This window comes from Anser brachyrhynchus, assembly GCF_964034855.1.
Source record: "Anser brachyrhynchus genome assembly, chromosome: 26".
NCBI lineage: Eukaryota > Metazoa > Chordata > Aves > Anseriformes > Anatidae > Anser > Anser brachyrhynchus.
Window position 1 is genome coordinate 6,941,868 of NC_137719.1, and position 23,558 is coordinate 6,965,425.

Sequence of the window (23,558 nt, forward strand, 5' to 3'; positions counted from 1 at the left end):
CCAAGAGTTCCTTTCATTTCTATGAAAACACTTGAAGAGACTAAGGTCTCAGGCAATTCCTTAACACTTACCTGTCTTCAGACCATGAACTGAGATTGGCCAGATTGCTTATTCCTTAGGATTTTACACCACGCCTTCTCCTTAGTGACATCTAAGTATATAAATATCTCCTTAAAGGCCTCTGAGATTGTACAAGTCATAGCTGTGTTGCCCCCACAAGAGCTAATGCAGAGCTCAGTCAGAGCTCTGAAAAAGGAAAAGATTTACAAAGGACACAACAGAAACACTCCCTAAGAAAGAGCAAACCCACGTTGAGAAAAAGCAGCTGAGAGTTACAGCGAATAATAGCTGCCAACTCCCCTTTGTGCCACTCTGTGCACCCCCATGGGCTTCAGGGGATTTTTTACCAGCCAGGGTTCCAGTATTGTCTTAAGTGCTGCTCCCCTGATGTTGTAATATGTCATACACAGGGAAAATAATTTCTCCCTCTCTGGTCCTGAGACAGCTCCTGTGACAGCACACAGCAGTCCTAGCGCATTACAGGTTTATACCTAAGATTAAATTCCAGCACCAAATGCAGACAGAGGTGGGGTGGAGGGAAGCACCCTGTCAGCAACTAGGAGGATGAGATCTCTATAGATAACTACTCCTTCACATACAGAGGGTTTTCTGTGTTCTTTTTTTTCAAGATACAAAGTCCTGCCACTGACCTTTCCCTGAGAGTCTTTGGAGAAGCTCTTCAGCTGCACTATGATGTAGCTGTGAAGGAATGCAAGGCTCCTTCCTCTGCCTTGTTATCTTCCATGTAACCAGAGAAGTGATCTCCAGGCACCAGAGGCTGCTGCCAGTCCGTCCTCAGCTGTTTTTTTCCTTTCATATAAGGGAACAGGGAGTGCGTCAGACAGCAGAGCGTCTTAAACACATTGCCGTGGGGAAGAGTAAATACCTCTCTTCAACAGTGGGCTTCGATGCTTGGAGAAAACTGCATGCTGCTTTTGCTCAGAGAATGAGGTACAGCCTTTTCTGCATGCAGCAGTTTGAGAAACAATGCCAGCACAGGTCCAGGGCTGAAGTTGCGGAAGGGAGCTGCTCCTCTCTTGCTGCGCCCTCCTGGAGCAAGGACAAGGGTGTGCCAGGGTTCACCCTGCTGCACGTCCCCTGCCTCCTACAGAGACAGCGCTCCCAGCGCTCCTGTCCCCTGCTGAGAGCCCACGGAGCAGCCGGGCTCCCTGGTTCCCGTAACGAGCTGTTACCTTAGGCAACAAGAATGCAATTTTAAAGCTGAGTCAGCAGCAGCAGATGAATAATTTAAATCCTTAGCAATTCTGCTACTGCTGCCCAGCTGTAGGTAATGGAAGGTACCCAGCTTCACGCAAGCAGAGTTGTGATGAGAATCAGCGCCACTGTCAGGCTGCTTCCTCCTGTTAAGAGAGAATAGTCGTGATACCAGCACAAATAAGCAGATAACGGCGCTCTGCAGTGCTGAGCTAGGCACTCTGATGTTCAGAGCAGGCAGTCCTCGGAGCACAGCAAGGCTGAGACTTGCTTCCCCATGGCATTTGTTGTTTCTGGCACGGTGATACGTAATTTCACAGAAAGTCCATGGGAGCTGCTGGTGCCTCACCTCTCAGACGGCCAATTCCTCAGCTTCCACAGTGCTGGAATCATCAGTCATGAGCCAGAGGAAGGACATGGAAGGTCCACACTGACACCTGCTCTTCAGCTTTCTATCAGAGGAGGAACTATGCAATGTTATGTGGTGGAAGAGGGACAATGATTTGCTATGCACAGATTTTCCAGGCCTTGCTCTCACACTGGTTGCCTCTCCATCCCTTCGTGTGTGTGTGAGAGAGAGAGAACAAGCAGCGCTGGGGAGGGGGGGGGGAGGCCAGTTTACAAATACTTGTCCCCAAATCAGTCTAAAAACCGGTACCCAGAAGCAGGGGACAGATGAAAAACCGCAAGAAAACCAACGGACTGGGTTTGCAAAGCTCAGCAGCTAATAGGCATAGGAAATCTCTCCCCATTATACCCCTGATCTAAGAAACCCTTTCATTGTTTTCCATCGGTTCAGAACTGTTTGAGCTGTGGGATTCACAATGGAAATACAGAAATTTAAATTGAAAAGATCTTCTTCACGTTAAGTTTCTTGAACAATGCACAGTTGCCTCCAAAGGCATGATTTCAGAGATGAAGCAGACTGCTGTCTCACTCCAAGAGATAACTGCCTATTGCCATTATAACCACAGTTTAGTTCTTGGAGAGGTAACAGTCTAAGCCTGAAATCAGGAAGGTTACACAGCCCTTGTCCCTCTCCCTCACTACACTGATACCGAGCAGACAGAAAGCTTCATTGCATGTACCCCTTTGGCATCTCACGGTATGAGTCATAAGGTGTTCTTTTTGCTCCTCATTTGGATGAGCCAGGCAATGCAACTGAAAATTTTATCACACCAATTTATCTTATTTATACTCATTCACAGAAAAGGAATACTCATGGACCACGCGCTATCCTGGCTGCAAAGGAGAATATTTCTCAGATGGAAAGTGTTCAGCAACTTCTGTGTTCAGCTCCCTCATCCACTAGACCAGAAGACACCTTGCCCAAAGGACCAAAGGATTAACATCCACCGGCGTCATTTTTTTCCCCCCTGCTAGAGACCGGACAGTTCTAGAGAGCAAAGAGTACCACCTAACTCAGCCTGAACCTAAAAAATCCCAGCTCTGGGAAGTCAGTTTAGCATTATGCCCACTACAGGGGCCAAGGGCAAATCACTTCTTAATTACTGCTTATGGTGCAAGTCTCTGCTTTCACTTAGGCAGGTACCAATCTGAAAGATACAACAAGACCCATATTAGCTGCAGCTAATCAAGCCCAGCTATTGATCCTACTGGATCCACTGACCCTGCTATAACTGCGAGATTACAGATCCACGCAGACACCTAAGTGTTACGCCTATTTGGGGATCTCAAGATTGAGAGAGATCCAGCATTTGGCTGTAGTGCATGCCTGGAGGCAGCGCAGACTGACATCCTGTGAGAGCAGATGAACGCACAGTCCCTACCTGGCAAGCTGCACTCCGCTACTTTTGCAGAGAGATTTTCTGCACTGCTGCTAAGCATTGAGGGGGAAAGCAAGACCTTTCGCTGCACATTTACTCTCAGCAGTTACTTGGTCTTTGAGGTCTGCAGTGTACCTGGATGCCATGGTCTGCACCAAGATCTTCTTGCTCAGCCGCGTCAGCTCAAGCAATTTGACAGGAGGTATAAACCATTCCTGTAAATCTCTTCCCTTTTGATTTCTCAAATTATTTTCTTCTGAGCTTGTACCAGCAAGAAAAACCTTTGACCACCAGGCACTCTGTGGTGTATTCAGTCCTGTCACCTGCTTCTGCGGTGGCTTGACAGGTGTCCAGGGATCTGCACAGAGCTCACAGGGGAGAGTGGAGGAGTGGAAGAAGTCTCCATTTAATATTCACAGCAAGAAACAAAACAAGCTGTACACCTGTGATTTGACACATAAATTCTCTAGAGTTTGAGGAAGGGCTCAAATATCAGCAACAAGGCAGGAAGGCTTGCACCAAAATTTAAATTAATTCCAGTCAGTATTCACACCACAGTCAGCTGAAATTTGTTCAGCTTTTTTCTCTGGACAGACATGGAGTGCAACTGGGCAAAAATAAAATGAGGATCAGCAAGAAAATTGGTGGAATTACGTGTATACCAGCCATCTGTAGGCAACATCTGTGACAGTGGCAGTGCTGTGCTGCAGGTTACCACGAAGTGGTGGTTACCGAGTCAAAGTATAATCACAGAAAAATGAGTCATGGGAAACCTCCATTCTCTGCATCTCTCTAATTGATCTGGGTCTTTAGACACCCCCCTCCTGGGAGCTGGATGAGCAATATTGACTGGGTTGTGCCATCAACAACAAAGTCCGTAATAGGCATTGCCAAGAATATCTGCAAAAACTATAAAGTGTTAGCAAAATCTGTTTGTCACTAATTTGCTCGTGGGGATTGTTCAGGGAGGGCCATTGAGGTTATGGTGAAATATTTGTACTGCAGCAGCTCACAGAGCAGGACTTGTCCCTGCTCTTCTGGTTCCCATGTAAAACGAAAGGAAAAAAGAATCGTTAACTCTTCTCCCAGGTTCTCAGAGCCTCATGTTCCTTCAAAAGCAACCTCCACACTCACAAGGTCACTTCTCTTCCTTCTAAAGGTGATGTCTAAAGGGACTGTGGCAAGATTAGCATGCTCATCCTGGCACAGAGCTGCCCTACATGGGCAGTCCCCCTTCCCAGCAGCCAGCCTGTGATGTATCTAGAGATAATACAGCATGAATCTATCTTAATGGGACTTCTGAGAGGGAAGAAGGTGGTAAACCATTGTTTTTTCCTGTTTCCCAAACTATAATATATGAAGCACTTCATATGTAAATATCTGAGCTTAAGGCCATGTTTTAAAACATCACAGGAAGTTGCAAACAAAGGAAGCAGTTGGAAAAATTTTCATGCTCGGCCCCATACACCTACGGATTATGGATTACACACCTAGCAATTAGCAGCCATAGGAGTCAGCTGCGTCTCCGCAGGCAAGGTGCATGGCTTCCCTGAGGTCTGGGGTGCAGCTGCATGCTCCTGCTCCTTACCAGAGTCCCATACAGACATCCAAGACGTTAGAAACCTATCCCTTTGCTGATCCCCTTGCATGACTGTCTAGCTGTTCCGGATACCGTTGATTCATTCATTTCCTGAACACCCTTGACAGGCCTGGACAACATGGTCTGAACGTTACAGCAAGGACAACAGCCCACACCAGAGCACCCTGCTCACAGTACAACAGCCTGCACCTTTCTCCAGTCACTGCAATGCTCTGAAGAACAATTTGGCAGATCTGCAGAAAAAACACTTGAAATCCTGAACCTCATGAATTCCATTTAAGGGTAATTAATGAATGATTCAGAAGAGATGTGCACATTTCTGTTGTATGCCCACAGCTCTGTTCTCACTGATCAGCATTTAGGATGATTTCATCTCACAGTAGCTTTTCCTAAGGTCTAATTCAATTACATAAGATGCCTCTGGATGAGAGAAGCAGAGTCCCAGAGTCCCAGAAATACTCGCTCATACACTACTTTGGAAAGGGAGCAATTCTGTAGAATAAGAGTGAGGACAGAGCTCCACTGACCTAACAGAGCTAATGAGAGTCTCACCATTGTTCTAAAAGTGAAGGAGATCAAATATTTTATTTCTCCCCGTGGACATTTCTCAATGAACGCCTGCAGTATCAGCACTTTTCCCTGGCCTCAGCAGTAAAACTTTGCCCCTCAAAGCTCTGTCAGCTACCTTACCAGAGATGTGCAAGTGTTTGCTGCTGGAAGAGAACTTCCCCTGCCACCTGCAGAACATCGGTGCAACTGCTCCTCTTCATGGGCTAGATGAATCCTCCTCTGGAGCATGGGATCTGAACAAACCATACACCCTCCATCTCTGCTCTTAAAGGTGCCCACCACACACCTGCAGCTCAAAACCTCCCAGTTGGATGAAGCCTCTAGCAGTCACCATTACCACAGCACAGGTACAGACAAAACTGTCCTGCCACTGGGCACATCAGCTGTGCACTCTGCAGCACAGCAGCCGGGAACCAGCCCTGTTATATTTGCAACAGCTTCACGATGACTCATTTACCTACATCTCAGTGTAACAAGAGCCGCAGCACCGGGAAGGCTGGACCTCTGTGCTGCAGCACTCAGGTATCCACACCGCTGCTGGCCCCCATGTGCCACAGACAGCTCTTTTCCAAAATGTCTCCCACAAACCCACACCCTATGAGCCTCAACTCTTGTTTGGAAGTCACAGAGCTCCCACATAACCAGTTTCTCTCACCATGTGCAAACTCACAAAACCCTTCTCTGCAAAGACAACCCCTCTGTAGCCTTTCCCAAGGCAGCTTCCCCACTGTTCATATTTGCTCTGCAGCCTAAAGTGCCTATAGAAATACACATACAGATTTCTGGGCACACTGCCTTTGTCCACATCCCTCCTGGCTATCCCAGGAAGGATTCACACCTCTTGGGATTTATTTCAGACAGATCGTGCATCAGACAGACCAGGATGTGTCCCGAAGTCTCCATGCTGTGGGTAGTTCAGGATAGCAGGCTTGGCTCTCGGAGTCATGCTTGCTGGAAATTCCCCCGGATGAGACATGCAGCAAGTCTAATTCAGCATCTCCAGAGGCAAAGTTGGCCTCCAGGAGTATCAGTACCAAGACCCTTCCAATTGCTCCACCAAGCGCAAAAGGTTTGCTTGCCCAGGTGGGTGCAGGGTAGCAGCAAGGACCTAGCAGAAATGCAGGAGGTAGCCTGAAGCCAGCTGCTTGTTCCCCCTCACTGCTCTCCCAGTGGCGAGATGCTGCCATCACCGGCACGGGGAGCGGGCTGCTCTCAGGAAGGCAAGAGCTGCTCCCGATGTCGCTGGCCTGCAGCCCACACTGAGACCCCCCAACACACCTGTGAGTGAAGGAGACCCCATGCAGGGTGGTCAGCAAGGATGTCACACACGTGCTCCTTTTAACCCTCTCCTGAGCCAGTGGAGTAGGCCAGACTGAACATGTTCCCCCAGCTACCCCCATTTTACAGAAAGGGAACTAAAGCACAGGTGAGAAATGAAAGGGAGAAAAAACAGGCCGAGAGAATGATGGTTTCTGGATCAGTTTACCCTGCTCTAAACTCTGGAAAATGCGTGCAGGTCAGCAGTGAATGGCAGGCTTTGTTCACCATCCAGCATCCAGCTCTGCATTGCAGAAGAGGACCGGGCAGATTTTAGGGAAGAGGCACTGGTAAGTCCCCACCCAGGAGGCAGCAGAGAACACCAAAGAGCTCCTGTGATTCCACGCTGCAGAACAAATCAGGTTTTGTTCTCCCACAGGTCTCCCGCAGCCTGACAGCAGACTCAGCACAGAGTTACTTCAGGGTAAATGCACAAAGAGAAAATGGAATTTATTATAATGAATTCCATGGTCTTTGCTCCACTCGTCAACAGCATCCTTTTGTCTGCCTTCTGACTTTTTTGATGTGCATCCCAGCTCTTCTGTCTTGTACCTGAAGATGCAGGTCAGAACTATGAGAAAGTAAATTCAGCCTGGGAAAATACTGCAACACACTACAATATGGTGCTCCTGAGAGAGGATCCTGCATGCACAGAGCAGACATAGCCCAGGTTCTCAGTTAGACCTTCTGCAGGAAATTACTCTTGAAAAAGTCCAGTTACGCCCTAAGGCGAGCCTCTTTAACAGGCCACAGCTAGTGTTACGGAAGCCCTCTGGAGACAGGAATGTCACTTGATTCTCAGAGATGGGCAACAGAAGTGCTTCTGCAATCCAAGAGCATTTTTTGGAGATACTACAGAGAAAATACATATCATCTGTTGGAATGTCCATGCCTGGAGGAGCACTGGGTCCCCAGCCCCAACAGGGAGCCTAGCCTAGCCTAGGGGAAGCAGAGAATACTGTGCACTTAGAGGCAATGAAAACAGAAAGCATCTTTGGTTGCAGACGAGTTTGCAATTAATTCAGATGATTGCAAAGAAACTTGACAATGATAACACACCCACCACAAACCATGTTACAGTATACTACCACCATCTCATAATCTCCCCAAGAATGCAGTGTCCAACAGCACTGAGGCCACTGGCCCAACAGCTGGCTGCCTAAACTGCAGCAGCATTGCAGCAGGCCGGGTGACTGAAATTACCCGATTTCCTCCACCACACCAGCCAGCTGTTTCTGAGTGCCAGCCATTGTTATCCAAAGAACATTTGCTACGGGTGCATCAGAATAAGTCACGTATGTGTTCCTGCCCCCTCAGCAGACATCGGCTGGAGAGGCCAGGAGCACCCGAGAGAGAAGTGTTCACAAGGGAGCGCTGAATTCCTGGGTGCAATTGCAGCACCTGGTAAGGAGGATTAGGCACTCTGCTAATGAAACACAGCTCAATAGACTAACGTTGAGGCCCAGCAGCAGACCCCTGGATCATGCTGCTGCAGCATGCTGCCCAGACCAGTGTCGTATTTTCCACAGTGTTCAAAGCTCAGCTTTGTGCCCACCCCTGGAAATCCCCTGCACCAGCACGTGTGGAGCTGCAAGGCACGGAGGAAGGCCCTGAGGAAGGCACCCAGAGGGCAGCCGCGCTGTAACAGCGTTAAGCACCTGCAGGGCCAGCTCCTGAGGCAGACGTCTCTGCTCCCGGAGAGCCAGCGGAGAGAAGCATTTCTGAGGGTGTATTCAGCCGACCTACTTCGCACGTGGCACAGCATTCTTCTCTCCCAGACTGCAGGGAGCTGAGGTGGGCCGTTTGGAGGTATCACAGCACCCCTAAGCCAAGGCAGAGTGGCCCCTTACACAGTGAGAAGGCTCCGTGCACGCTCGTGTCTGTGAGGACAGGGATGCAGGTGCACGGACAGCAGCCCTCTTCTGCCCCAGCGCACCCAGCAACGCGATCCCGCCCCAGAAACATCCAAATCCTCTCAGCTGCTGCTGCCATGGCAACGCCAGAGAGAGGATCTGCCGGCCTTTGATGCGCGGATCTGTTTAAAGCATGCAAAATGCCGTCGGGAAGACGGGGAGCTGTGTGGGGGAGCACCTGGCTGCCCTGACAACGCAGGGCTCTCCGCCGAGGGAGGATGGATGCGCCCCGGCAGCCCCACCAGTGCCAGTTGTCACCAGCGTGCTGTTCCCTGCGCCGGCTCACCCACTTCGTGGACTTTAATATTTAACATCAGAGAAGCTGCAGTTTCACGGGGTAATTTGGGTTATTAATAAAAAATCCCCCCCTAAATGATTCAAAAATAAGATGCTGTTACTCCCGGCTACCGGTGCCGGCAGCAAGCGCTGGGAGCTGAGCGCACGGAATAGCGGCCGCAGAGCAGCTGGGGAACCTGCTGGGGCTTCTACAGGCCAGGGAAGCACCAGCAGAGCCCGCTAACATGCGGCATAATGCTGTCCCCGTCTCCCGCTGCATCACAGGCGGAGGAGGAGGAAGTAATTCCACATGACAAATAGGCTGTGCAAACCACAAGAGAAGCAGGCAGTTTGATCCCCTCTCCAGCAGCTCTCAGAGATCCCCTGCACTGCAAGGGCACCTCGAAGCTCAAAAAGGACTGCACAATTTTGCGTACCTTCAGAGATGAACACCCTTGTAGCACTTACCACTAGGATCACCTGGGTCTTTGCATGAAACCAGTGCTGTCAGTGCCAGGAAATTTTAGGCACTAGCCCCTGCACCCCATGTGCCCTTGCTCAACTAGCAGGTTATGGTGGCTCAGTACAATCCAAGAAGCCTTGAAATGTGGGGGCACAGAGGACGATTTTATTTATTTCAGCGTTTTTTATGCTAGACTTCTAACAGAATATGCTTTGCAACACGAAAGACAGAAACCTAATCTCCTACAGAGATAACATCTGTGTCCTGCACTCTTCCATTTCCACCGCTTTCATTTTGATGACTCAGCCCACAGCCTGCTCCACAACTGCAAAGTTTTCCCTACGTTTGTTCACCCTCCGCTAAACCAATGTGCCCATAACCGGTGTAAGAGAAGGCAGCCTTTAGCAGACCACAGAAATGCTAAGGAGAACTCAAGGAACCAAGGAACTGAAGAAAGCAGAATGCAATTGCTTGAGAAGGATTTTGGCAGGACAAAGGAGTCAGTCCACACACACACAAACATCACAGGATCTCTGACAGCAACTATAAGAGATGCTGGCTACAAGGCTCACAAAGGCAGGTCAACCTAAAACCTTTAGATTTCCTCCTTTTAACTTCATGGAGTATGGGGGGAGTCTAAGTACCTATTTTACATTGAATACTCTGGCTGTGCGTGCCTGTGAATTTAATTAAATAGTAAAGAAAATCCTATTGATTATCTCCTCTGTTGGCTTCCTCAAGTTCTTTTCAAAAGAGGACCCATTTTCACCTGCCCACGGATGGAGACTGGGAAGCACATTTCGGCCAGGATGCCAAAGCACTGTGGCAGACATAACAGCACAATGGTCTCATTACAGCTGCTTTGCTGCATTAGCTGCTGACCATGTTTTGGAACCCGGTCCAGCTGGAAGCCTCCAGCTCTGTAGCCTGTTCTCCTACCTCTCTGCAACCCTTAGTACCTCTTGAGAGGCATGATGTCCTCCAAGCAACAAGTTTGTATGCGTGTTTGCTCATACTGATCTTCAAAGCCACAGCCAAAGCTAGGTCCTTATTTTCATGGTTGGGCACCCAACCCCAGAAGTCTCTACTGTTTCCTGCCAGCTCCTAATCACATCACTGGCATGTCATATATCTCTCTTAATTTAAACATAAGCATGATTTATGCATATTTTCGAGGTACCTTTCCTCACTAAATAAGCCTAGCATTATCCTGGTGACCTGCTGGCAAAGCTCAGCAGTTGGCAGTAAAGAGCAAACAGCTGGAGGGCAGGAAGCTAATAACTGCAGTGGTTGCAGCTCCAGAAAGAGGACAAAAAGCACATTAGTTGCTTTGTTGTTGTTTTTTGTTTGTCTGTTTGTTTGTTTCCCCAGAAATCTCACACGAACAATGAAGGAAATTCTGAAGCTTCCTCATCTGCTGAGCTCCTTTTCTTCTCACAGTAGGTTGCAATAGATTCTTTCTGTCAAGAACAAACTACAGGTTCGTGTGATATTACTGGGCACTCTCCTTTGTCTTTCTCTGTATACAACACTGCATTTATTTCCAGCAAATGGGCAAAACACCTCCGCAGAGATGAAGTCTATGCAGACTACAATACCTAATGTGCAATGCCCCTTCCCAGTGAATGGACCTGATCTCCCAACTCCATAAGGAAGTTGCTTCACTACAGCAGCGGTGAGCATAGCCTCTGGCTCAGCTTGCTCTGTGCATCCTCACAGTACTCTCAGCTCCAAAGCATGACTTTCAAGCAAAGTGAATTAGTGAAAGATGCCAGCTCCTTTGCCCCAGTGTCTGCAACTTACCCACCATGTCTGGGCAGTACAAGAAAGGCAGAACCACTGTCCTCTCTGCTGCTGCTGATGGTGGTGCTATGCAGTGTGTCGGGAGTCCCCCTGTGGAGGTGCTGCTGATCCCTGCTGCTATGTTGTCAGGAGGCATTGAACACTGCTGCCTCACATTTTGGACAGGGAGAGGGTGAATTTGTTTATGTCTTGTGCTACTGCTGGCCACGGAGCACTCCTCTGGCAGGTCTGAGGCGTATCTCACCATTGACAGGGATGAGTTCACAAGTTGTGAGAAGTTTTGCTGATACATTACTGATGGGCAGCAGATATTATATACTTTTGTCCTGTGATACTGCAGCTCCTCTTACTGCAATCTCAGCACAGCAGCCATTTGACAGCAGTCTTGACAGGAAGCATTTTCCTAGTATGTACAGAAAGGGGTGAGCCTGCTGACCATCATGTTACTCTTTAACAGGAGCACATTGCTATGCATCAATTCAGTGGCACGTCCAACCTGCGCATGAAGAGAGCTGCCATGCCACGCTTCACCGAGCAATTCTTGCTTGGACCAGATCTGCTGTCCCTGTGAGCTGAGCTAATTCTGCCAGAAAAGGATCTGAAGAAGGGAAGAGCCTAGAAAATTATAGCCTGCAAGGCCAAATACAGACTCTGTGCAGTCATCTCTTGCTCGAGAGCTGAAATACTGCCATGCCAAAGACACTGACCCACAGATGTAACTTCTGTTTCAGCATTAAAGATGGAGGAAGTGGAACCATAACCCTCCCCACTACAGGGAAAGCAAGTCGAACATCAAAAGCCAATTAGGTAAGTTTTCCCTTGCTGAGAGCTCCCTAGCACATCACCATCCCACACACACCACTCCCCAAGCCCACCGCCAACTTGAGCACTTTCATCCACCACAAGGCAAATGAAGGCGGGGGGGGGGGAGAGAAAGAGCTGAAAAGGAACTCCATGCAGAGATTTCCAAGCCATAGAAATAGGATTATTGAAGTTTAGCATCTTATTTAAAAATACATTATTTACTCCTGTAAGCAAAACCATGGAAGTCATTTTCAGAAGAATATTATTGATTCAAATATCAGAGTAAGAACCTAGAAATGGAAGAGGCATGCATGCAATTACAGCACAAGCTGTAACAAATACAGCACAAAGCTGAGTAAAAGCTCATAGCAGTCATCAACAGAGTAGAGCTGATTCCCAGGCAGACCCGTTTTACTCCTTCCCCTCCCTCCCCATGCAGAGGAATGCAAGAAACAGCTCAGTTGGCATCTATCTCATCTCTGCCTAAAGCTCTGGCAGATACTATCTGCTGGAAGAAAGATACAGCCCAAAGCACCCATTTCTTTGCTCCATCCCTACAGCTTGTGTGACACCTGCAAAAAGAGCAACAACTGCCTTGTAAGAATTTGCCTTGTGCTGCAATACAGTTTCACAGTCTTGCTGTGTTGCATGGTAAGATTCTTCTCCCAGCCAACTAATACAAGGTGTTGGAAAGGATGGTAGTTTCTGAAACTTTCCATGCACTGGTAACACCAGCTTAACTTTGTTTTTGCAAGATTATAGAGAACTACAGAGCAAAAGGGAATCGCTTGTTTCAGATTCTTCAGTTCCAGTAACAAAGCCAGTGACTTTCAATGTCCATCCATAGCACCAGCATAACAAACTCTTTCTTTGCAAACTCCTAAATCAGAAGCCAGCTGTGCAGCAGAGCTGACAAGTAGCTCCAGCAGTGCAGCCAAGACATGTTTCAGGAAGCAGCATGACAACCTCTCCACAAGGACCTCACGAGCACTTTACCCAGAAGACTGCTAGATGACAGCAGCTATCGGGTTGATGGCATATGCATTTTGGCATTACCCAGGACCTCTCTATTTGCACAAGAGACTTCAAGGTCTCCGAGTGCCATTAACAAAAATTACGCTGCAAGTGACAACACAGAGCTAGGCTATTGAAGAAATTAGCACCTACTGCTCAGCAGAGCCACTCTCTCTGAACAGAGGAATGTGTGTGCACCAGGACACGGTGCTCAAGCGTGAGAGGCAAAGCCCTCCGCTGGGGACAGAGGAGGGAGAGCGAGCTGAAGAAGTGTCTTAGAAGACGTTGAGTTTGATTGCAGCACGTTTGGAGATGGAAGGGTCAAATGCCTAGAACGTCTAGCACAGCATTTCCCACAACACTTGCCCAAGGCAAGGCTCTGAGGCTCTGTGTGAGCACAGGCTGGTTCAGTCAGAGCACCAGGTAGACGGCTTACTCGCTGAGAGGTGATGGCACAGACACTGCCCTCTTCTCTTTCCCAGATTGTTGTTTAAAATAGGTGACAGACCCTCAGAGTGTACTCCATCCAGTGCACTAGGATGCCAAGCATCTGTACTGCCTCAGGGTCCACGAATATGCCAGACGACAGGGGGGCAGAGCTGGAACAAGATCTAGATGGGGCAGTCACACTGACAGCCTAGTGCCTTTGCTGCCCACAGACCGCAGCGAGATACCTGCAGGGTGTTCACAGAGCCATCCAAGATACCTGCAGGGTGTTCACAGAGCCATCCACGGGAAGGGGCAGCCTCTTTCATGTGCTCGGAGGTGCTCGGTGCAAACCAGGGAGCACACTGTTAAAGCTGAAACTGTCCTCAACTCACCCCACACCTATGTCACCCACCAAAACAGCACACTCTCATAACATTTATCTTATTCTTTGCTTTGTGCTGTTCTCAGCAAGTCCTGGGAAAGACACAGTGCTCCCCTTCCAGGCATGGCATCATGACAGAACTAAATGGACTCTGAGTACACTGTTTTTCCTGTAGATTATCTGGAAGCCTTTGTTTTCTGAACAACTTACACTGCAGAAAGGTGGAAATATTTATTAGTCCTTCGCAGGGACTATCAGATGAGTTAAAAATCTAACACAGTTTATATTCTGCAAAGGATTTCAGCACTCTGTTCTCTGCATTTCCCATATAAGAGGTCCATAATATACACATGAACGTATCCTGCAGGCCCTGACAAGTCCTGTTACCACAAAGCAGTAAATGACTGTAACCATCATTTCTACTTGTTGTTTTGCTGCAGTACCTTTTTGCTTTAACAGGAGCCTTCTCAATGACCTGGACAGACACAGACACATAGACACACACACACACATGCGCACACTCTCTCCCTCTTCCCTCATCCCCGTATAAATTTAGAAATCTCGTCTGTTTCCTAAATGCTCTCCTGCTGCTGCATTCTCTCCCTCCACCTCCCAAGACACTTCGGTGAATACCTGCTGCTTTGTTTCTGCTGAAGATTTTTCACTGAGGCTGCAACATTCTGAAGCCCTAGATTTAACACAGTCCCCTACATTTGCAGCCCCTGCAAAGAAATATATGGCTCTGGCTTAATGTTTCAGCCACTCAGCAAAATTTGGTTTGCAAATAGGAAGGGAGCTTGGATTTTGCTGCTGTTTGCAGCACTGTGGCTCAAAACATGACATAGTTCAGCTGTGAAAGGAAATGTGAATTTTCAGTTAGTCCTGCCATGCTGAGCAGTCCCTTTATAGAGATGTATCAGGAACTTCCCTGTGTCCAGGAGGCTGCCCTCTACACATCTTAGATTTTAACAAGGCTAGTCTATCCAGTCCAGGGCTAACGTTTTCAGAACCTAACCTCATGGCATTTTGAGAGCTGAAGGTGAGGACTGCTACAGAGAAATAAGTAGGACAGGGAACACAGTAATGTCTGCAATCCTTGACCTATCCTTCCATCACGCCCCCAGTGAAGCTGCACCTTCCCAGGCCAGCAAAGAGAGGGTATATTTCTGAAGAACCTTGACATACTTAGACAATTAAAACAAATTAGCATAACTCAGACTAAACTTCTAAATTTAGCTCTCTGTAAAGCTGCTTTCCTTTGAGCTCAAATCTAGCTTGCTGTACCTCAGCTGCAGCACACCAGAAGCAGCTTCCTACCATGAATTAACCGAGCCCCACATGCTATCAAGCACAGGACTGTCACAAGGGGCGTCATCCTTTGCCTCACATCCTCCTGACGGCGCTTGCTCTGGGCAGGGCTCGCTCACTGTGCACAGCAATTGCCCTGCTTGGGCAGGCACCAGGGGTGCTCCACACAGCGCAGGGGACCGGGCGCTGAGCATAGGGCACAGCCTGAAGGAGCTTGCTCCTGAAACAGATTTCTGAATGCTGCAAGGTTTTAAACGTTGCTTGCCTCATTCCAATACCTTGATATCTGGTGGGTTCACCAAGCACATATGGATACCATTATTACCTGAATAATTTAAGAGCCTGCAGAGCAGCGGTGCAGAATGGCACCAGCTTCCTCTCTGTGCCTCTTCTAGCTGCCAGCAAGTCCCTGCAGCAGCAGGGTCTGTTCTGACCTGACATCCCTCTCATCCAGATGCTTATATTCTGCTCATGTTCTACACGCCAGCTGCTCCCCCTCCCATCACAAGCTCTGCAGTTCCCTCTTGTCTGGAAGTGTCAGCAAAGGACAGAGGCACCGGCTCTAAAACGCCTTGCTAGTTAAGTAATGTGCAAGCTCTTCTTCACTTAAAACTGCCTTTAGTATTTGTGGACAATTGTTTACCGAGAAAGGGGCGAACTTCCCAATCAAACACAATCTATCATACTTTAGCTCTCATTATCTGAGAAACCAGGTTACCTGGGCACCACATCCTGCAAAGGGAAAAGCGGACAGTGAAAGAAGAAAAAGGTAAACACCAGAGAGGAACTGCTTCTGAATATGTGTTCTGGGCCATATGAGAGACGTCTTGGTTTGCGTCCATTCCAGCATCCTGTGCTCAGCCACAAGCTCCTGTAACCTCTCTACTGTAAAGGAGCATTGAGAGTAGTCTAATTTCTGCATTGCCATTTTGCTTCCTCCACATAAATATGCCATGCACCATTCTCAGCCATCCCTCCCCCATACTTAATGCAATCGCTGGAAAGAAAATACAAATGCTGGGAGCACAGATGCTCCCATTATAACCAGTGCACGCTGCATTGCAGCCTAATGGAAAAATGCTGGAGGGTGACTGTGAGCAGCAGTGAGTGAAATCAGACAGAATTTAGCCAAAGGGGAGTTTGAAACCGTCCCCTCTTCCTGCTGACTCTGTGTGAGAGAGACACAGAGAGGGATGGAGTGGAAACCTTAGTGGGTTGTGGGGAGAATGTCCCCTTGCAGACCTCAGCTGGCAGAGCACCACAATACAGCGTAGCACTGACGCCCTCTCTAATCCTGACAGCATTTCCATTCATACAATACTCCAGTGGCAGGTCAGATAAACAGCATCAGAGGAAGCCGTTGTCACACTCAGCCCCTGTACTTCCCAACTCAGCATAAAACACGAACTAAGTATTTATTAAGCTTCTGCAAATCAGAGGTCTGAATCTCCTGACAGTGCAGCCAGCTGACGTAATCCTCCCCAGACCCTGATGGGACTTGCTTCCCCAACAACCTTGACGGAGTTTGGAGGGTCACCGTTACCTTCTGCTCGCACAAATCAATTCCTTGCTGGCACACCGGGCAGACAGTGGTGGGTGCAAATCCTCCACAGCTGCTCCATCACTCAGTGCACTGGATCACCTGTAAAGGAGCTCATGCTTTGCCCCAGTCTGCCAGCAGCTGTGTATACAAAAAAGCTTTAAGAACTGGACATTTATAGCAGAAAAGATTCAACGTTGCACTGCTGCCTTGAACCTAGCACGCACAACACACAGAAAGATTTAAGATGGCCCTTTCAATTGCAAAATCCTTTTGAAAGCCTATGTAATAGCTAGATGGCTAATGACTGAGCCCATTCATAGTAACACAGTCTAATTCTTTGTCTACACACTCGGCCAGTTACATTCAGAGTGGTAAAAGCTAGGGCTTCTTAGAGCCTCAAAGGTTTTGGCTGTCCTGATATCCCATGCCCCTTCCCCCTGCCACTGCACAGTAGCATCAAGTTTCAGGCAGAAGAAACCAGATACCAATTCCTTTGCAGAAAATGTGCCTCGTACCCAGAGTACTGGAGTCCAGACACACAATCCTGGCTGCAAAGAGCTGATGCCAGTAGCTGGAGCCTGGCTGGGGCGTCTGGTGTCCTGACGGCCTCACCTAGGACAACTATGACAAAGTTCTAAAGGTGCCTTCTTCAGTGTTGTGCCACGCCAACAGCTGGACAACTTTCTAGGGAAGACGCCTACACAATCATCGCTCTTGTTGTCCTGACGCTGCCTCAGGTGAGATGGCATCTGTGTACTTCAACGTCCTTTCCTGACTCTGCTTCTCCTCCTTGCTGCTCCTCAGTGCAGGGTCAGCTAATGGGACTACTTTGCCCCAGTGGTCTCCCACAGTGTCTCACCTGTCCTTCCAGAGCTGCCAAGGACTCCGGACTCCCATCTCATGCTCTTCTCTGCAACGGCAACCTTTGCAGAAAGGGTACTACTGCAGGGATGCCCAGTGAGAGATACGTACAAGCTTCTAGCATCCATTGGCAAGGAAGCAGGGACACAACCAGAAGCAGACTCAAGATCCAAGTGCTGGGCTGCATGACCAGCTAGGAAAATCTCTCAACTTTGCCTGCTTCAACATCTGTGGCGCTGACTGTTTAACCCCACTGCCAGGCCCATTCAAGGATAGGCAGGAATAGTTTTGGCTGATGGAGACAAAAAAAATTGCAGCTGGAGACTGCAGAAGTTGCAGCTGGAGTGGCTGCTCTAGGAGCAGGCACAGAACAGAGATAAAGCAGCACTGTGCTCCAAGACTCTGCAGGTGACACGGTCCCGTCTCTTGCTGGCAAGCTCCAGCTTGCAGGTTAGACACCAACACAGCACCCAGCAGCCCCTACAGCCCTGTGTGGCTGACAGCCACCTCACACATCTGGCAGGATCTAATGCCACTGAATGCAAGAATCCAGGTAGCCCAGTCCAGCAACTACACCAAGCCCGACACCCACGGGAGGAGGGCACAGTTATCCTGGGGATGCTCTAAGCTGTCTGCAGCCCAGGTCTGCTGAACTCCTTTGCCCTTCTTTGTCCAGCACTCTGTTCCCTCTCTAAAGCCAGCACAAGCTGAAGGCTGCTGGTTAGTGGCAGCCCTGGGGAAGGATGGCAGGCAAGCAGAGAACAGGATTGCCTCACCATCTTCTCTGTTGCAGCACTCCAGGAGCCACCTCTCACCCCAGTTTCTCATGTGCTTTTTGCACAGCTCTGACAGAGGTGTCTGGATTTTAAGTCTCAGGGATCCTACGCTTGGACTTAGGTTCCACTTGACACAGTTCATCAGTGAAGAGGAGATGAGTAAGCTCTTTGGCCTGTGACACAACAAGCACAAGCACGGTCACCCTGTATGACTGATCAGTTGTCCTACTAACAAAGCATCTGTAATTGCTTCTCTGTCTGACTGAACATGTGGCTGCTGTTCCAAACCCTATTTGACTTGAACTATTTCCCACATTTCCTAAACATGCAGAATTTCTTTCATGCAAAAGAATTAGCACCCTCCGTATCACCTCTAGCTTCTCACAGCTGCCCATTCAGGATCGAGCCCCTCTCCCAGTTCACCTCACCTACCTCAGCTTGGAGTTTCTTCTGACTCCTGCTGGGATGTATTCGAATATGCAATAGACTGATATGTGTTTTGCATCCTGGAAATGGACAACTAGAAAAAAAGCGAGGAGTTTTATGCAGAGTTTCTTATTTGGAAACATTTTCTTTCAGCACTCGAGATGGCATTGGGTGAGATGCTGTACAAATCCATACCGAGAGACCGTTTTCCTCTTGGACACTTGCAAACCAAAGGAACTAGACAGCAGTGGAATGATAAAAGAAGTGGTCTGCTCCTCATTACTCAAAACAAACAAAAAAGTAGTAAATTGAGACAGCGGTGCAGGCACTGTCCTCTGTTCTTTAGATGCCCAAGCAAAACTTGCTCTGAACATAGTGAGCAGATGTATCACATTTTTCACACTAACAATTTATCATTTAAACATTGATAGCAATTACCATAGAAATTGCCTTCTTCTGACCTTTTAGTTAGCTTGTTATTTAATCTGCTAGCCACCAGCTGCGCAGCACAGAGACTGCACCCACTTTCATATGTGCATCTGAGGGGGCCTTTGGACATTATTAGAATTGTTGATCTTACTGAAGTACTGTTGGCCGTATTTGCTGCATAGCGCCCTTGTTACAGATGTCTTACAGGTTCCAGGTTCTGGCCCCATGAATCTCATGTGCCGATTGAGGAGTTCAGCTCTTACCCGCCTCTTTGTGCTCCTCAGATGAATGTCTGCCACTCTTCAGACCTGACTGGATATTTGGCTGTATTTGGTACCAGAATTTGTGTACTTCAGTAGGAAGAACAACTGTCACAAAAGTATTAGCTTTTTATTATTATTATTTATTAGTCTCATTCAAAGCTTGTCAGGTTGCAAGGCACTGCAGGCACTAGCAATCCATCTTGTCGCGCTTGGTACAGGTGCAAGTTGCTTTAGATGCATGTTTGAAACAAAGATGAGCCAAATACCCTGGGTCCCAGCATGAGGTCACACCTTTTGGGCCCTTCCTAACCACCAGGCTGGTGAGCTTGGCAAATGCTTCCAGAATTCCCGGAAAGGGATTCAGTATGTTCTCTACCTCGACGATATAATCACCACAACAAGCCACATACAACTCAAAAACGACTCAGTAACACTGTATTGACGATAACAATTTACAGACAGCCTCACAAGCCGTGCCAGGACATCACATGCTCACAATGTGTTGTGCTGCTCCCCACCAACCCTGCAAAAGGCAGGGTCTGCATCTGTCGACTGCCCTGTGTGACTTCCAAGGGGGAGGCTTCCCAACTGCTGTGGAAGCCTGACCACACCATGCCTGCCATGAAAGGAAGGAGGTGTTCCTTACCATCAGCATCTCCCAGAACCATGAAATAAGGACGGATAGCTGGTCCAAAACGGAGACACTGCTACAATCTGTCACCACCTGCCCTACTGACAGTGCAGCTGACCACATCAGAGACTCCACATGCAGCCCAGAAGCTGTAACTCAGTGGCCGTGGTCCCCTGTGGGCTGGCCATCTAAACAAAACACACAGAGCATTGAAGCTAGGATACTGCAGCAGGAACAGCGAGAAGCCATTCCAGTTGATGCTTGGCCAATTCTCTAATGGCAGCAAATTTCTGTGATTCAACTCCCATCTCCTGCTCATGGGCATCACACCTAGCTGTCTGCAGAGCACCCCGAAGAGCCACCAACACATTATGCTAGACCTCGCAATTCCTCACAATTCAGCACCTGTGCTGGATGTGGGGACAGAACAGACTATTGAGAGCTGGTATCCTAGGGCCATCCTCAGACCAGCAATGCTGTGGAGCACACAGATCAGCACCACTACTCAGGACATGTCCAGCTGTTCAATGGCAGCTTGGCCCAAAACACAAGTGTGGTTAGGCTGCACAGAGAGCAAAGGTGGGTGACACCTTTGCCATGGCTTAAATACTTTATGCACCCTATTAAACCAAACACCAGCTCTCACCACCTGAGTTACAAATGGTGGAGGCAGAGAACACTGGAGGAGCAGGAAAGATTATAACACCTGGACTGTCCCTGTGCTGAGAGACAAACAAGAGGCACACGACGTGGAAATGGACAACGCAAGGTCAGCTGAGCTCGTTGCATACACTCAATAAAAAAGCCAAGAAATTTCCATGGAAACTAAAAAGCAACAACTATAATTATGGTCCAAGAAGAAGGGTATGGGGCAACACAGCTTTAAATAACTAAACTCACCACCTCCAGATATCTATCACAGGACACAATGGTCTTGTAGGATTCAACCAGCAACTGGTAATTTGTGCAATACAAGGGACACACACGACCACACAAAAACACCTGGAAATGCTGAAGGATACAGGGATCAGCTTGCATGGGATGAGAAGAAACTTGTTCTGGGGCCATCATCTCCTTTGTGTCATGCTAGCACCTCCCTGGATCACAGGTCACGCCCTACTATTAACTCTAATAATTGCAGCAGTGCATGGTGGGCTCAGCCATAAATTACGACATTGACCTGCTGCACTGTACAAACACAGAACACAAGCAGCCTCTGCCCACAGGAGCCTGTATGTGCATAGAGATAAAGCAAGAGACAAATGGCAGGCACAGGTGGAGAAGCAGAAGGACCCAGTGACACAACATTTTTGGTCCATGCTGATGGCCAGTGCAGGAGTATTTTGGAAGAGAGGCCTTCTGCACAGACGTTAGGCGAGCCCCACACAGACTCACAAGGCACTAGCCAGACATCCAGGCTAGCACGGATGAGACCCCCATAGCTGTTGCTGCAAAACAGAACGAGAAACTCCAACGCTTTCTGGTAGCCCTCAGCTTGGTGCCAACAGAGACTTGTACAATAAACCACTACCACTACAGGCACTCAGGCTTTTGGGGGCTGGGGATAAGAAGAGACAGCTTGCCCCACAGCAAACTCTCCTGGGTTGGTGGCTCTTCAAAGCAGAGCCCTTCTATAGCTCTCTGGCAACATGAGAGACAAGCTGCCCTGTAGAAGAGTAAAAGAAGTCCTGCAGGAAAAAGCCGTGAGCCCGCATGCAGTAAACAGTTACCACTGAAGAAGGCAGCATTTGACATGCCAGCACTGTAGCTAAAACCCCATATCCAAGCTCCAAGCTGCTGTCTGCAGACTTCGAGTCTGTCCTGAATGTGTCCGCCGCTCTCTCCACAATTAGCTGCTCTTGGCAGGCACAGAGCCCTCCTGGTCAGACAGCCTGGCGTTCAGCCTCACGTGGAAAGCATCCCTGTCCCGGCTTTGGTCCCAGGAGGAGCAGGGTGGGGGCGAGCAGGGGCTCTGCCTGCCCTGACTGTAGGCAGTAAGCTGAACGGCAGGCCAGTCTCCCTTGCCAGAGCGTGTTCCCTGGACGTAATACTCAGGAAGGGGTAGCTAAAATCAGCTTCTCCTCAGCGTGCCAGAATCCCGCTCAATTCTCCAAGAAGACCTTGATCCACGCTCCTCATGCTCTGACAATCCTGACTAGTATGCTGCAAGAGGCTTGTTTATGGCTGCAAGGTCTGTTCCGTCCCAGGGAACCAGAGCCCTCGGGTTTATCCAGCGGTGTTTCTCCACCTCCCTTCTTTCTGTCACTCTGTCCCGGCAGCAAGTGCAACTTAGGCCTCCCACAAGGGGCTGGCAAGAAGGTGCCCTCCCTAGGACCTTCCACCTGAGGAAGTGCAGACACTTTACCGGAATCTTTGGATCTCCCAGCCCATCACTGAGACACGTACACTGTGCTGGGATGGGGGTGAGGCGGGCAGGAATAGGATGGTCTTCTCAAAGCCACACAGAGCGAGCCTTCACCAGAAACAGGCATGAATGAAATTGGAATTCCAGCGTCCGGGACTAGCCCAGACAACCTAAACTGGCAACTGTCCAGCAGCGTGGCAGGAAAAATAAAAGCCTGAGGGCTGGTCATCAGTGCCTGTCCCTGTCACCTCAGCAGGACACTTCTCAGGACTGCACGGAAGCAGCTGTCAACATGCTCCAAGCAGCAGAGCTCTGCTTTAAGCCTCCTGCTCACAGGGGACACACGGAAGTCACCAAGTCTTTTGCTAAATACAGAGGAGAAGTCCATCTAAGACACCCGTGTATCACAACCTCCTCTCACGTATATACAGGATTACCCTTGGTTTCACCTCTCTCCTCACCGCCTCTCCGCATTGGTGTATAGCACATACATCAGGCCCTGCTGTGAGAACCAGAGATCTCCAAGGGGCAGCAAAGCTATCTTAGCCACTTGCCTGCTCCTGCAGGAAGCTGGCAGCAAGGAAAAAAAATGGCAGTAACTTTCCAGAGAGAAGCTACAGCTTGGAACTACCGGCAGACCAAAGGCTCCTGCACCTCAGTGTCAGCAGAGGGGAAAGACACCTCTTCTTGCTCCTGACCGCCTGCACACTCACTGACAACAAGCAGCATGTTGTTCCTGGGAGGGGTGACCCACGTCTCGCTCACAAACAGCCTGCCCTGAGCAGCAGCAGAGCTCTCAGCCCCTGCACAAAACCGCTCCCTCTCCTTGAGCGGCCACCGTACCCTGGGTTCGGTGCTCTGGTTGAAGCAGGGCATGAAGTGGACACTGAGACCACTCCGTCACCGGAGAAAGGAGTGAGGGTCACCGGCCCCTTCGCTATGCATATATAGAGCAACTCTGGGAAACTGCATGGAGCTAGAAGCCAGAAATGTTATCTCAGAGAACAAATCTGTTACTGGCAGATGATTAAAGGACTTGGAAATGGGCTGTGTGAGACTCTTTGGCTGCCCAGACGAACCCTTCCTCTCTCCCTCCACCGACCTTTTTTCTAGCTGCCTTCCTAAGTTGTTGGGGCAAACAGCAGACTCCTGGCCCCAAAAGTTGTCCTCTGTTTGGCAGGGACTGTTCCTTATGCTGCATGCACATGGAATTGTACAGGGAGCAGGCTGCCCCCCTGTTCTCTCCCCTCCTCCCAAACGCAAACAGCACCCACTGCCACAAGCATAGGCATCTGGATATAGGGCTGCTCGCCCCAGTGCCAC

General features: G+C 49.0%; 1 protein-coding gene across 10 annotated transcripts in view; it reads right to left on the reverse strand.

The window, feature by feature from the left end:
- LOC308182905 (ankyrin-1-like) overlaps nt 1-23,558 on the reverse strand; it is a 71,600-nt gene that overhangs the window by 40,223 nt on the left and 7,819 nt on the right. For 2 of the 10 annotated variants that reach the window (XM_080568253.1, XM_080568247.1), the window contains exons 1-2: nt 13,529-23,532; nt 711-13,496 (exon numbers count right to left, since the gene is read on the reverse strand). The exons of the other annotated variants lie outside the window; for them this stretch is intronic. The gene's annotated coding sequence lies outside the window, so the exon portion shown is untranslated. Of the gene's footprint in view, nt 1-710; nt 13,497-13,528; nt 23,533-23,558 lie in introns of those variants that run through there. 10 annotated transcript variants of the gene reach the window in all.